Raw genomic sequence first — 12,141 nt, forward strand, 5'->3', positions numbered from 1 at the left:
GCTGGATAACTTAGAGGTGTTTCAGGAACGTTCCAGTGTGGGGATGAGTTAGCGAAGTAACATATTTGACTAACTCCGATATTTGTGTTTTCAAAAAACTCTAAACTTAACCAACTATGTTCTAATGAATATAGCCTATAAGAGTCAATCTGGTAAAGAAAAACAAAGCCTAACAGCTCCACAAAATGAGACCTTCAGGCTCAAGTCTCAGCAAACATTGACAAAAGGTGAGGGGATTCGAGCTAATCATTGCCCCATATCTCCCAGTTAGTGACAAAGAGAGATACCTCTGGCCTCTCCTCCCTCCCCTTCCTCCATCTCACTCCCCCAGACTAACCCCTTCCATCTTAGCTGGCACCCTCCAAAAGCCCTTACCACTGCTGGGATTGCAGTACTCATACCTCTCCTAGCAGCTTCCAGAGTTTCGCTGACAGCAATGCTGAAATTCGCCAGCATGATAACTTAAGCTTCCAGCATTGCTGATATTCAAACATCATCATTTATCTGGATAATAGGGGTGTGCATTCGTTTTGAACGCATATGTAAAACGCAACGTAATTTTTTTTTTTTAACTTAAAAAAGTGATGAGGCGAAAACGATCGGATTTCCAACTTATTCATAGCCAAGGTATTCAACATAGCTATGTTGAATACCTTGGAAATCGCGATTGTTGATCCTAAATAAAAATTTAAACCCCTCACCCTCCTTAATCCCCCCCCAAGACTTACCAAAACTCCCTGGTGGTCGAGCGGGGAGTCAGGACGCCATTTCTGTATTCCTTTGCGAGGAGCACGTGACGTCGGCGTCACGTCGGAGTGACGCGGACATCACGTGATTCGCCGCGTGTTCGCTCCGGGACCCTCGTTGGACACAACCGGAACTTTTGGCCAGCTTCGGGGGGCCTCCTGACCCCCTCAAACTGGCCAAAAGTTCCGGTTGTGTCCAAATAGGGTCCCGGAGCGAACGCGCGGGGAATCACGTGACATCGGCGTCACGTCGGAGTGACGCCGACGTCACGTGCTCCTCGCAAAGGAATACAGAAATGGCGTCCTGACTCCCCGCTCGACCACCAGGGAGTTTTGGTAAGTCTTGGGGGGGGATTAAGGAGGGTGAGGGGTTTAAATTTTTATTTAGGGAATCGGTGCACGTATGGACATAGACTCAACTTATAGAATTCTACATATGTCCATATTGACCGAAATTGACCCCCCCTTTCGACTTATGGACTTATGAACATAAACCTTTTGTCTGCACATCCCTACTGGATAACTCACAAATTATCCAGATAAATACCTTTAAATACTGACCTCAAACTGTCCCATAGCTGATCACATCATACATTCTAAGGGAACATTCTTTCTGTTAGCTATCTGTTTGTTCCTTTATTGAGGATTGATTTGACAGTAAACACTAGGAGGGGTACAAGAGTACTACAATCTACAATATGATCAGCAGGATAACTGGGCCGACCTCTTACCATGGGCCGAGTTATCCCACAATACCCACTTTGCCTCTGCCACCGATGTCTCTCCCTTCTCTGTAGTGTTCGGTCGCCAGCCACGCCTGCCTCTACCAGTGCCACTCTCTGTACCCTTGCCTGCAGCCCAGTCTATGGCACAGATGATTCACCGTCTCTGGAATCAGGTCAAAGAGAGACTGGGTCAGGCTGCCGAGAAAGCCAAATGCTTCACTGACGCTCACTGTCGCACTGCACATTTGTTCCGGCGAGGCCAGAAAGTTTGGCTCAGCACGAAACACATTAAGTTACATCTGCCTTCACAAGGTTTGGCTCCCAGGTTCATTGGACCATTCCCAATCATCAGACACATAGGAGCAGGGACATATCAGCTGCAGCTTCCCAGCTCCATGGGTATCCACAATACTTTCCATGTCTCCTTATTAAAACCATTGGTCTAGACCTGGCCTTCTTGAAAGTCTCCTGCTCCTTCCAAGCTCACCGCTGAACCTGAAGGCATCCTCCAGGTAAAGGAGGTTCTTGACGTCTGGCGAAGAAGAGGATATTGGGAATACCTCCTGTCGTGGGAGGGCTTCGGTCCGGAAGAGAACTCCTAGGAGCCCACCCACCACATATACGACAAAGACCTCCTCACGGAGTTCCACAGGACCTATCCTGAGAAGCCCAGGCCAGTAAGGGGGAGGTCTAGAAGGGGGGGGGGGGGGGGGGGGCACTGTTGCGCTTCCCAACCATGTCTGCTCTGCGGCCAGGGCTGCTCACCTCTCTCTCCCGTCCACAAGTTCCGGGCTATCCACAGCCGCAGCCAATTCGTGGCATCCCTGGCTCCCCTGCTCACCGTCTCCGATGCCGGCCTCACAGCGGAGCTCCCATAGGGACTCCACGTCTTCCTGCTCCTTGGCCCCACCCCTAGGTGTGCATGTGGCCGACGTCGCCCTATTTAAAGGGCCAAGTGCGGGAAACCTGAGCCCAACGCTTCCTGATGATATCATGCAACCCAGGTATAAAAGGCAAGGCCCGTTCCCCTAAACGGTGCCTTGGCAATCGGGTCATATACTCCAGTGTTCCTTAGTTCGCCTTCCAGTGTCTCTTGTTCCAGTGTCTCTTGTTCCAGCATCTCCTATGTGTCCTGTTCCAGCGTCTCCTGTTCCTTCGTCTCTCCATCCCTGGTAGTACCCTTTGGACTGATCTCTCGGTACTGACTTTTGCCTGTTCTCTGACTACTCCTGATTGCTGCCTGACCTGACCTCTGCCTGTTCTCTGACCACTCTTGATCGCTGCCTGGAAATTGACCTCTGTCTGACCTGACTACTCTTGATTGCTGCCTGGAACTTGACCTCTGCCTGACCTGACTATGCCCGGATTGACTACAGGTTCTGACCCCTGCTTTGGCTGACCATTCTGGACTGACACTCTGGCCTTGATCCTCGCTATCCACTCGGACACTCTCTTCTGATATCCCTGTTTGGACATCGACCGCACACCCTTGTTCGTGGTGGGCACTCCTCTGAACTTCCTCTCTAGGAGACCCTGCGAGGCCCACCTAAGACCAGGCGGCCCGGGTAACCAAGGGCTCAACCTGAGGGAATCCCGGGTTGCTATTGGCGAAGCTCCAGCTAGCCTCTGTCTCCTCCTGTGCTCCGCCTCCTGGTGGCAGGCACTCTCCGGGTCCGACAGGAGGGCTGTACCAATCCTGCACCAGGCCAAGGTTCCACCTCCAGTGCAACACTTGTGCCTTGACCACATCCTCTGTTAACAGATTCCACAACTTGATTTTCAAAGGAGCCAATGAATTTAGGTTCCTAACTCCCAAATGGCCTGATGTAATATGGGGCGCTCAGCAGAGCACACAATGCAGCAAGGAGTTTTGTGTGCAAAAAATGTGTGTGCAGAGCTGTCCATGCTGCTTAGCACCCTCGCATGGAAATCCCATGCAAATGAAAGCATTAGCTATTACCTCCTAATGCAGAGAGGTGCACTGACTTAACATATTTTCTTAGCAGTGAAATTTTACTGTTTCTCAGAGGTGGAGTAAAGTTTCTAGTGATAATGTTGGAAGCTAGAGTTCTGGTGCTGGGACCTGTAGATTGTATTTTATGCACTGAAAACATGCTTTGGCGCAAAAAAGCATGTTTTCTGTGCATAAAATATAAGTTTTGCACATAAATCAAGTTTTTCTGTGTGATAAACCTTATCTTTGTGCACACTTTCTGGTTTGTTGTCATTTTTTAATCCCCATTGCATTAGTATTCCATTTAGCTTGCTGCATCAGTAGTTAAAAAACTTAGCTTGTGTGCTTAATAAACAGTGCACTGAGGGGTAGCTTTTTAAACAAATGTGCACGTGATTCCTGGTGTACACACATGGATGCGGCAATTTTATAACACGCTTGCATTGGCGCACACATGTTATAAAATAGGATTGACATGCGCAACATGTGCACCAGATTTTAATATCCAGGCACACATGTGCGGACAAGTGGCCTCTTTTGCGTGCAGAGTGGGTATTTTTTAATTTCTGTGCGGCGACGCAATTTCTGTATTAACTAGTTCCCTCCCAGTCTGCTCTAATAAAGGAGCAGACTGGGAGGGAACTTCTCTAACCCTAACCCTATCCTTCCTCCCTCTTCCCCTCTCCTCCACAACTTCTAAACTACCCCTACATATTCCCAAGGTTTTATTTTTCTACTTACTGCTTCTCTGGAGCAGAAGTATCTTCTGCGTGATGGCCAGCTGCCAGCACGCATGTCTAATGGGGCTGCCCTAGCACTGCCCTACTCTGCTCTTCCCCACCCAGACCACTCCCCCCAGCCTGCCCCCTTCTGAGGGCCTGGCATGTCTGCTTACCGGGGGTTATGCGCATGGCTGAGCCCCTTCGAAAATGCGCGTACAAGACCCGCCCACATGCGTAACCCCCGGTATTTGCTCGAGCGTACATTTTAAAATTCGCCCATGAATTTCTGCACACAGTTTTAATGCTTAGCTAATTACATCTGCCTCTAAGTTATGTACCTTGTCACAGTGAAAATTGACCCCTGTATTGTCCTTTTATAGCTCACAGATGATCAGACATTTGAGTGGGTATAGTGCGCATTTTGGAGATATCTAATTTCAAATATTGGGCATCTTCTCATACTTGCTTGATATTGATCAGACAGATATCTGATCAATATCTGTCCCATGAGGATTTCATGTTCCTAGGGGGGGGGGGGAAGGTAGTTGGATGGGATCTTAGAGATGGGGGGGGCGGGGGGGGGATGGAGCCTCAATTTGAAAGGATTCTTCTACAGCATGGCATCCTTAACTTTTTTCTTCTATATCCTGCTGGGGCTCACTAAGGAGCAGGCTGGAGATATCCAGTGTACTAACCTAATCAAATAAGCATACCTCTTAAATGCTGATCAAAAAATATATATAAACAGTATATAAAGTTAGCCTAGTAAAAATATATCACTTTCAATTTGCTTATTTTTGTGGACTAATACAGCAACAACAATATATCTATTTTCTGAAACATTTCCAGTTTAAAATTTTTAATTTTATTCAGATACTTTATAATCACTTAAGCAATACATTTGAAAAATGCATTATTTTCTTTATGAATTATTACGTAGTAGTCCTAGATTAAAAGAACAAAATGAGACTCTTGATTATTGAACTAACAACTTTGTTTTTCATACAGTAATTGAAAGATACTGCTGATAGAACACTCAGGGCTTGATTTATTAAAGCTTTGTCCCAGAGGTCTAGAATGGACAAAACCCTTCGATAAATCAGGTCCTTAACGTGAAATGTAATTATGTCAATTGCAGTACAGACTGCTAGATAGCCCTAAATTTCAGTGGAAATATATAGGCAACTCCTGAGGCCATTGTTTTAATTGGTGATCACAATGACAGCTGCTGTTCTAGTTAAGTTAAAGAGATGACAGAGTGTGATGCTAAGCCTTGATAAAGGCTTCTGTCTAAACCAAAATAGCTGCATATTGTGTTGTTCTTCTGCTGGACTTTTGGGCTCCTAGATTTTGTAGTGTTGCATTCATTTCTTTATGTTTTCACCTTCATTAAATGCATGTAGTGGGTCAATGATTTGATTTAGAGCATGGCTAATGAAATTTTGCTCAAATCCAGGAGCCAGACCAAATTCTTGGGATCCATCTGAACAAGTTCAGCCCTGCATGGACCATTGGATATGATCAGCCCCGCACAGTCCACTGGATAGTGGATGATGTTTTAGGTGAGCTCATAAGACCTCACTGGCAAATTATAGAAAAAAAACAATCCAAACAAGCCCTCCTAGTCACTCTGGCTTCTATACTCCCCACCATTTCCTCCTTTTATGCATTCTCTTGCTCCCTCTTTTCAAATCCTAGTCCTCCAGGTTTGTTTTTGTCATATTGCCCTATTTCACCTACCATCTTTCCCCTTCTATCTTCTTATTCTTCTGCTTCTCCCTCATTCACTCACACCTTCCCCGATGCATTTTACAAGACACTAGTTTCCATCCTCTGCCTCTCCCTACATAAAAAATAAAATAGAATTTGACAAATGTTCCCCTACATTTATCAAAATGCTATAATTTTGCATGGATAACACCTGTGATAAGAAAAAGGGGCATATTTATTCAAATTAAAGGCTTGCCGCAGCACACAACGAGATAATGCACACCGCATTACGTCATCATGGTGCGTGTACGTCATCGCAGCGTGTGTAACGTTATCGCAGTGCGCGGTACGTTATTACGAACCGTGATATTTTTTCCTAGTGTAAATGCTCACTTCTTGCCCCTCCTTCTTTGAGGGTGTATCGGGTGTTGGAGTGAGAGGAGAGGAGGTTAGTGGACTTAGAGGAGTTCTGGTGGTGTAGTTTCATGATTTCTGACTGAGTTGTGCAGTTTTCTGTTGTCATTTGTTTCCCTTTCCCTTTTTGACTTTTGTGATCTTTGTTGGAGTGAAAGAAAGTAAGTCCTGTTTGTCATTTTCTGTGGAGTAGAGGAGAAGTGGAGGAGAAGTGTGAGGAGCAGAGGAAAAGCAGAGGAGGAGTGTGAGAAGTGTGAGGAGTGGAGGAGGAGTTGTGGAGGAGTGTGAGGAGTGGAGGAGAAGTGTCAGGAGCAAAGGTGGAGTTTCAGGAGCAGAGGAGTGTATGTGAGGAGGAAAGCAAGGAGCGTGATAGGCCTGGGAAGAGAAGAGAGAAGAGGGGTGAGTATAACAGGGGGAGGAGGAGCCAGAGAAAGCGGGAGGAGGAGGGCAGGAGTTCCAGGGGGAGTAGGAGTAGGACAGGGGAACAAGTAGAGACAGGCAGAAGGGAAGGGATAGGAAGCTGGGGTGGGGGAAGGGGTTAGGCAGGAAAGAGTGGTGGGAGGAGTATGGCAACATAGGGTTACAGAGAGAGGGCAAAGGAGTGAAGGGAGTTGGTAGGGCAAGGTGAGGTGGGGAGGAGGAAAGGAGGGGAGACTACAGCGGGATGGAGAGTGAGGACAGGGAGGACACTTCTCTGGGAGAGGAAGTGGCACCCCCTTTGGCCAGCCAGCCACCAGTACGGCAGAGACTGCGGTCAATCAGGTTCAATGTGGCAGAGAATGAGCTTCTCATCGCTTGGGTCCTGTAGCACTACACCAGTCTGTTCGGAAACAGAACAGCCAAGATATCCAAACTAGGGGTGTGCATTCGGATTGACCGCATTAGTAAAACGCAACTCATATTTTTTTTTTACTTAAAAAATTGATTCGACATAAACGATCGGATTTCCCACATATCGAACATAGATATGTTTGATATGTGGGAAATCGCGATTGTTGAGCCAAAATAAAAATATAAACCCCCTCACCCTCCTTAATCCCCCCCCCCCGACTTACCACAACTCCCTGGTGATGGAGCGAGGAGTGAGGACGCCATTTCTGCAATCCTTGGCGAGAAGCATGTGACATCGGCGGCACGTCGAGTGACGCCGGCGTCACGTGATTCCCGGCTCGTTCGCGCCGGACGGCTCGTTCGGCCCAAAAAGAACTTTTGGCCAGCTTGAGGGGGTCAGGAGCCCCCCCCAAGCTGGCCAAAAGTTCTTTTTGGGCCGAACGAGCCGTCCGGCGCGAACTCGCCGGGAATCACGTGACGTCGCGTCTGAGTGACGCGGCGCCACGTGATTCCCGGCGAGTTCGCGCCGGACGGCTCGTTCGGCCCAAAAAGAACTTTTGGCCAGCTTGGGGGGGTCAGGAGGCCCCCCCAAGCTGGCCAAAAGTTCTTTTGGGCCGAACGAGCCGTCCGGCGCGAACGAGCCGGGAATCACGTGACGCCGCGTCACTCGACGTGCCACCGACGTCACATGCTTCTCGCCAAGGATTGCAGAAATGACGTCCTCACTCCTCGCTCGATCACCAGGGAGTTGTGGTAAGTCTGGGGGGGGGGATTAAGGAGGGTGAGGGGGTTTAAATTTTTTTTTTGCACATATGTACATATACCCAACTCATTGGATTTTTTTTATGTCCATATTGGCCGCAAGTGGGACCCCCTTTCGGACATAAAAAATATGAACATAAAATTTTGCTCTGCACATCCCTAATCCAAACCAGCTAAAGGATAAATTTGGCGCAACATTGCCCAGGCCATCACCCGGCACAGCGGCATTCAAAGAAGTGGGGAGCAGATCGCCCATCGCTACCAGGATATCAAAGATCATCTGAAGACGAAGGTAGCAGAGCGCTCCAAATATGTGCGCCAGACTGGAGAAGGGGCCCCCTGTCCCATTGTCATGACAGAAATGGAGCAGCGACTTACTGAAAGGCTGGGACCGGACGTGATCAAGGGCATGGATCAGTGGCTAGACACCACACAAGCCACTGCCAGTAAGTTTAGCTAACCCATAAATGGCCAGACAGCAACGGCTGTAGATATAGGAGGTCTTTTACTAGGCGTTTTTCCCAATGACCCAGAATGGCAAAAACCCTTTAGTAAAAAAGGCTCAGAAATTGCCATTAGATGATCACTTTTGGCTTGATTCATCAAGGCATTTTCCCATAGACGCAGAATGGGAGAAATGCTTTAGTGAATCAGGTCCTGTAAAGAAACAGTGTACTCTGATGGCAAAAAAAAACCCCTATTCTTGCTTGCTTATGTACTTATGAATATTTTTTTTCCTTCCTCTGTTTCCACAGCTCTCAAGTAGGAACATGCCGGTCCCAGCCAGGATGCCCAGGGACGAGCCAGGATGCTCCTGGGACCTGCCGCCCAATACCTATATTCCACAGGCCCTTACTCATGGATGCAGAGACACAGTGGGAGGAGGAGGAGGTGGAGGAGAAGCAGGAGGCAGAGCGATTATAGCCCCTGTATGTTATTCAGTCCCTGGGCTCCAGAACTCCTATTTATGTTTACCAAGATCTTGACAGTTTAATGGACTGGAAATATTCAGAGGAACAGCTGCCAGGAACCAGCACCCATGCCATTCTGACAGAAGTCCAGCCATGCCCAGACTGGAGCCCCTGACACCAAGTTCACCTCTGGCACCATCACTGCCACCATTGCACCAACCACCAGCAGCACCCACATCGCCACCATCAGGGCCCCCGCCAGCAGCACCCACAGATCAGCCATCAGGGCCCCCGCCAGCAGCACCCACCCCACCGCCATCAGGCCCACTGCCAGCAGCACCAGCAACTGCAGCAGGCTTCTTGTCAGCAGAGGCCCGCTAGTTGCATGGAAAAATAAGGGTCCTGCGAAGAAGTGTACAGCAGCAAAACAGATCCTGCAGCAAAGTATGGCAACCAGCATGCAAAATGCAAACACAATTGCTGCAGCCATCAACAATCATAAAAATGCAGCGGATGCCGGACCAGCCATCTGAATCATCTGCGACATCCCTTGGCTTGACACCTCACAGCAGTCCTGCAGAACCACAATAAGCGCAGGGCTCGGTCCCCAAAACAATGCCCCCTCCCCCAAGTGGGAAGTCACGGCATGGCAAGAGGCCTTGAAAAGAGGAAAGACATGGCAAGTAAGGTCCAACAAGGCAATTTAATCAAAATCAACAAGACGCACTCTTGACAAAGTTGCTGTGCCATCTAGATGGAAGACACAGGCTGATCATCTGCTCATTACAGAGTTGCTATGCCATCTAGATGTAAGAAACAGTCTCACTGTGTACTTAGTACAGAGTAGTTGTGCCATCACGCACATTGGATGCTGTTATGTCAAGCATTTTCAAGCAGGGCAGTCACTAACAAGCAGTCACTAACAAGCAGTCCTTCAGCCTCTGGGCCTATTAGGGGCCCCATTGCTGATCCTTTAAAACTGGAGAGGTTTGGTACACACACGCTTGGTCCTAGGAAGAGTGGGGCCAAGAAGCATGGGTGGTATCCTGCCACAGAAGTCAGCGGGGGCGTTCTAACACATCATGGCATGACATCCCACCACGTTGGAGAAAGAGACAGACAGCCCAGCAGTGTCAGGGGACAGCAAAGGAGGCCCGACCCAAGAGATAAGTGCAGCGCTTCACAGGTCCTCCCCGTGAACTGCCAAATGCAACACCGATAGTTGATAAATTAACTGAAGATTATTTACTTATGTAACCACACCCCAATGTGCAACCTTAGCATGGGTGAGGCCATAAACCACTTTGTAACTCTTCAAGGCAGGGACCCTGCTAGCTTCATTGACTCTTCCCTTCCCAAGGTGTAAATCCTTCTGACTAGGAGTAGAAAGGAGTTCTCTTAGGTCCCCGTGTGGTGTGGCTGACCTCCTACACTGAGTTCCCTGTGTTTGGTGAATGTTTTCGGAGCATGAAATGCTGTGTGCTGAATGCCAAATGATACACAGGGACAACTGTTTAGTGTCCAAAATAATACTTTACTGCAAACCTTAGTGTTGACTGGCACAAATAAATAAGATTTCTTCCAGCTGCCCTCTTTCTTCCTCTTTTACAATCCTGTTCCTCCATCTGTACAAGAGTTTTGTATTAGGGCCAGGAATCCAACTGCTGTCCTGGGTTAGGTGGAGCAGTAGACCCCTCAGGTTAGGGCCCCTTTGGTGGGTGGGAACCCCTCCTAGATGGTAAAAATCTAATCTTGGCAAAGAGAGTTAATATCTCTATTTCTCCAGGGTTTACTGAAGACTACGGGTGGGTGTCTTCTCCTATTTCAGATGATTTTATTACTCACAGTTAGTTGTCCTTTCTTTCAACGAGGATTTCCAGGTGGAAAGGATCCTGGATGGAACTTCAGGTCCACAGATGGGTAGGAAGAGGGCAGAAAATCACTTCCTCCCAGGTCTAGAAAATAACTTCTTTGTTCCCCAAAATAAATAACTTCAGATGTCCTCTGCAACAGGTCACCACCACTTCAGGGGCAGGTCTTCCCTAAACCTGGGTGTCTTCAACTCAGGGTTCCCCAGTCCATGAGTCTTGGAAAAGACCAGGCCTTCAGCAGGGCTCCTATTATTCAAAAGTTCAAAATCCAACAAATTCCCTAAGCCACAGCAGTGGAGCCCTGGCCCACTTTGGAGTATCTTGAAGGATTTGTCCAAGACTCCAAGTAGGCCCAAAATTTAACAAAGGAAAAAAAACCTCTCTCTCTAACTTCCAAATAAGACCACTACAAGTCCTACAAAACTCTGCTGCCAGAATACTCACTGGCAAGAGCAAAAGAAGGTGGGGGGACGTGGAAGGAAAGTTCCCTCCGAGGCCGCTCCGATTTTGGAGCGGCCTCGGAGGGAACGGAGGCAGGCTGTGCGGCTAGGCGCGAGCAGGCTGCCAATTTTGCGCAGCCTTGCGCGCGCCAACCCCGGATTTTATAAGATATGCACGGCTACGCGCATATCTTATAAAATCTGAAAATCTGATGTACTTTTGTTCACGCCGGTGGCGCGAACAAAAGTACGCGCGCGCGTATGTTTTTAAAATCTACCTCAGCAAGTGCAAAGGCTATCGGCGCCATTTTGAATACTGGCAGCCGACGGCCCGAGTGCAAGAGATCACTCCAGGACCCCGCTGGACCACCAGGAACTTTTGGCAAATCTTGGGAAGGTCAGATCTTGGGAGGTCAGCAGGATCTTGGGAGAAGAGGAATGCAACACCCGTCTTCCTGATACTATGAGGAGAAAGAGAGCGGGGAAAAAAAACTATTGGAGAGGTAGGAGATACCTATGACTGATTGAACAAATAACTCACCAATTTCAATGGGAGGGAAGCTTACAACTGCCCCTTACCATGGGAAAGAAGATAAAATAAATTTCAAGAATTGGTTTTTACATCTATAAATGGCTTTTACATCTATAAATAAATTAAAGAACTGGCTATTGCTAAGCTATCTATCTGAATAGTTTCACTTGCGCTGAATTGAAATGAGATTGGCTGATAAAGCTTTATGTCAGGCATCATGGAGAACTGTTTTTGCAGCCTTTCCTGATGTAGCTACACAGGCTCAGAAAAAATTTAAACAGTTTTTGTTACTATGACCTAAGAGGATAACTTGAAAACATGCCTGAGCGTGCCCATATACACAGCTATATGGACATGCATGTGCATGCATGTGCATTTATATTGTGTGCACAAATGGGTGCACACTATATAAAATACACTTAAATCTACCCAACATATTTGCATATCAAAAAATATGCAGAATGTATTTTAAACATACTTTAGCTGGATAAGTTTCAATTTATCTGGCTAAGTGGCTACAAAT

Source organism: Rhinatrema bivittatum, chromosome 2 (genome assembly GCF_901001135.1).
Source record: "Rhinatrema bivittatum chromosome 2, aRhiBiv1.1, whole genome shotgun sequence".
Taxonomy (NCBI): Eukaryota; Metazoa; Chordata; class Amphibia; order Gymnophiona; family Rhinatrematidae; genus Rhinatrema; species Rhinatrema bivittatum.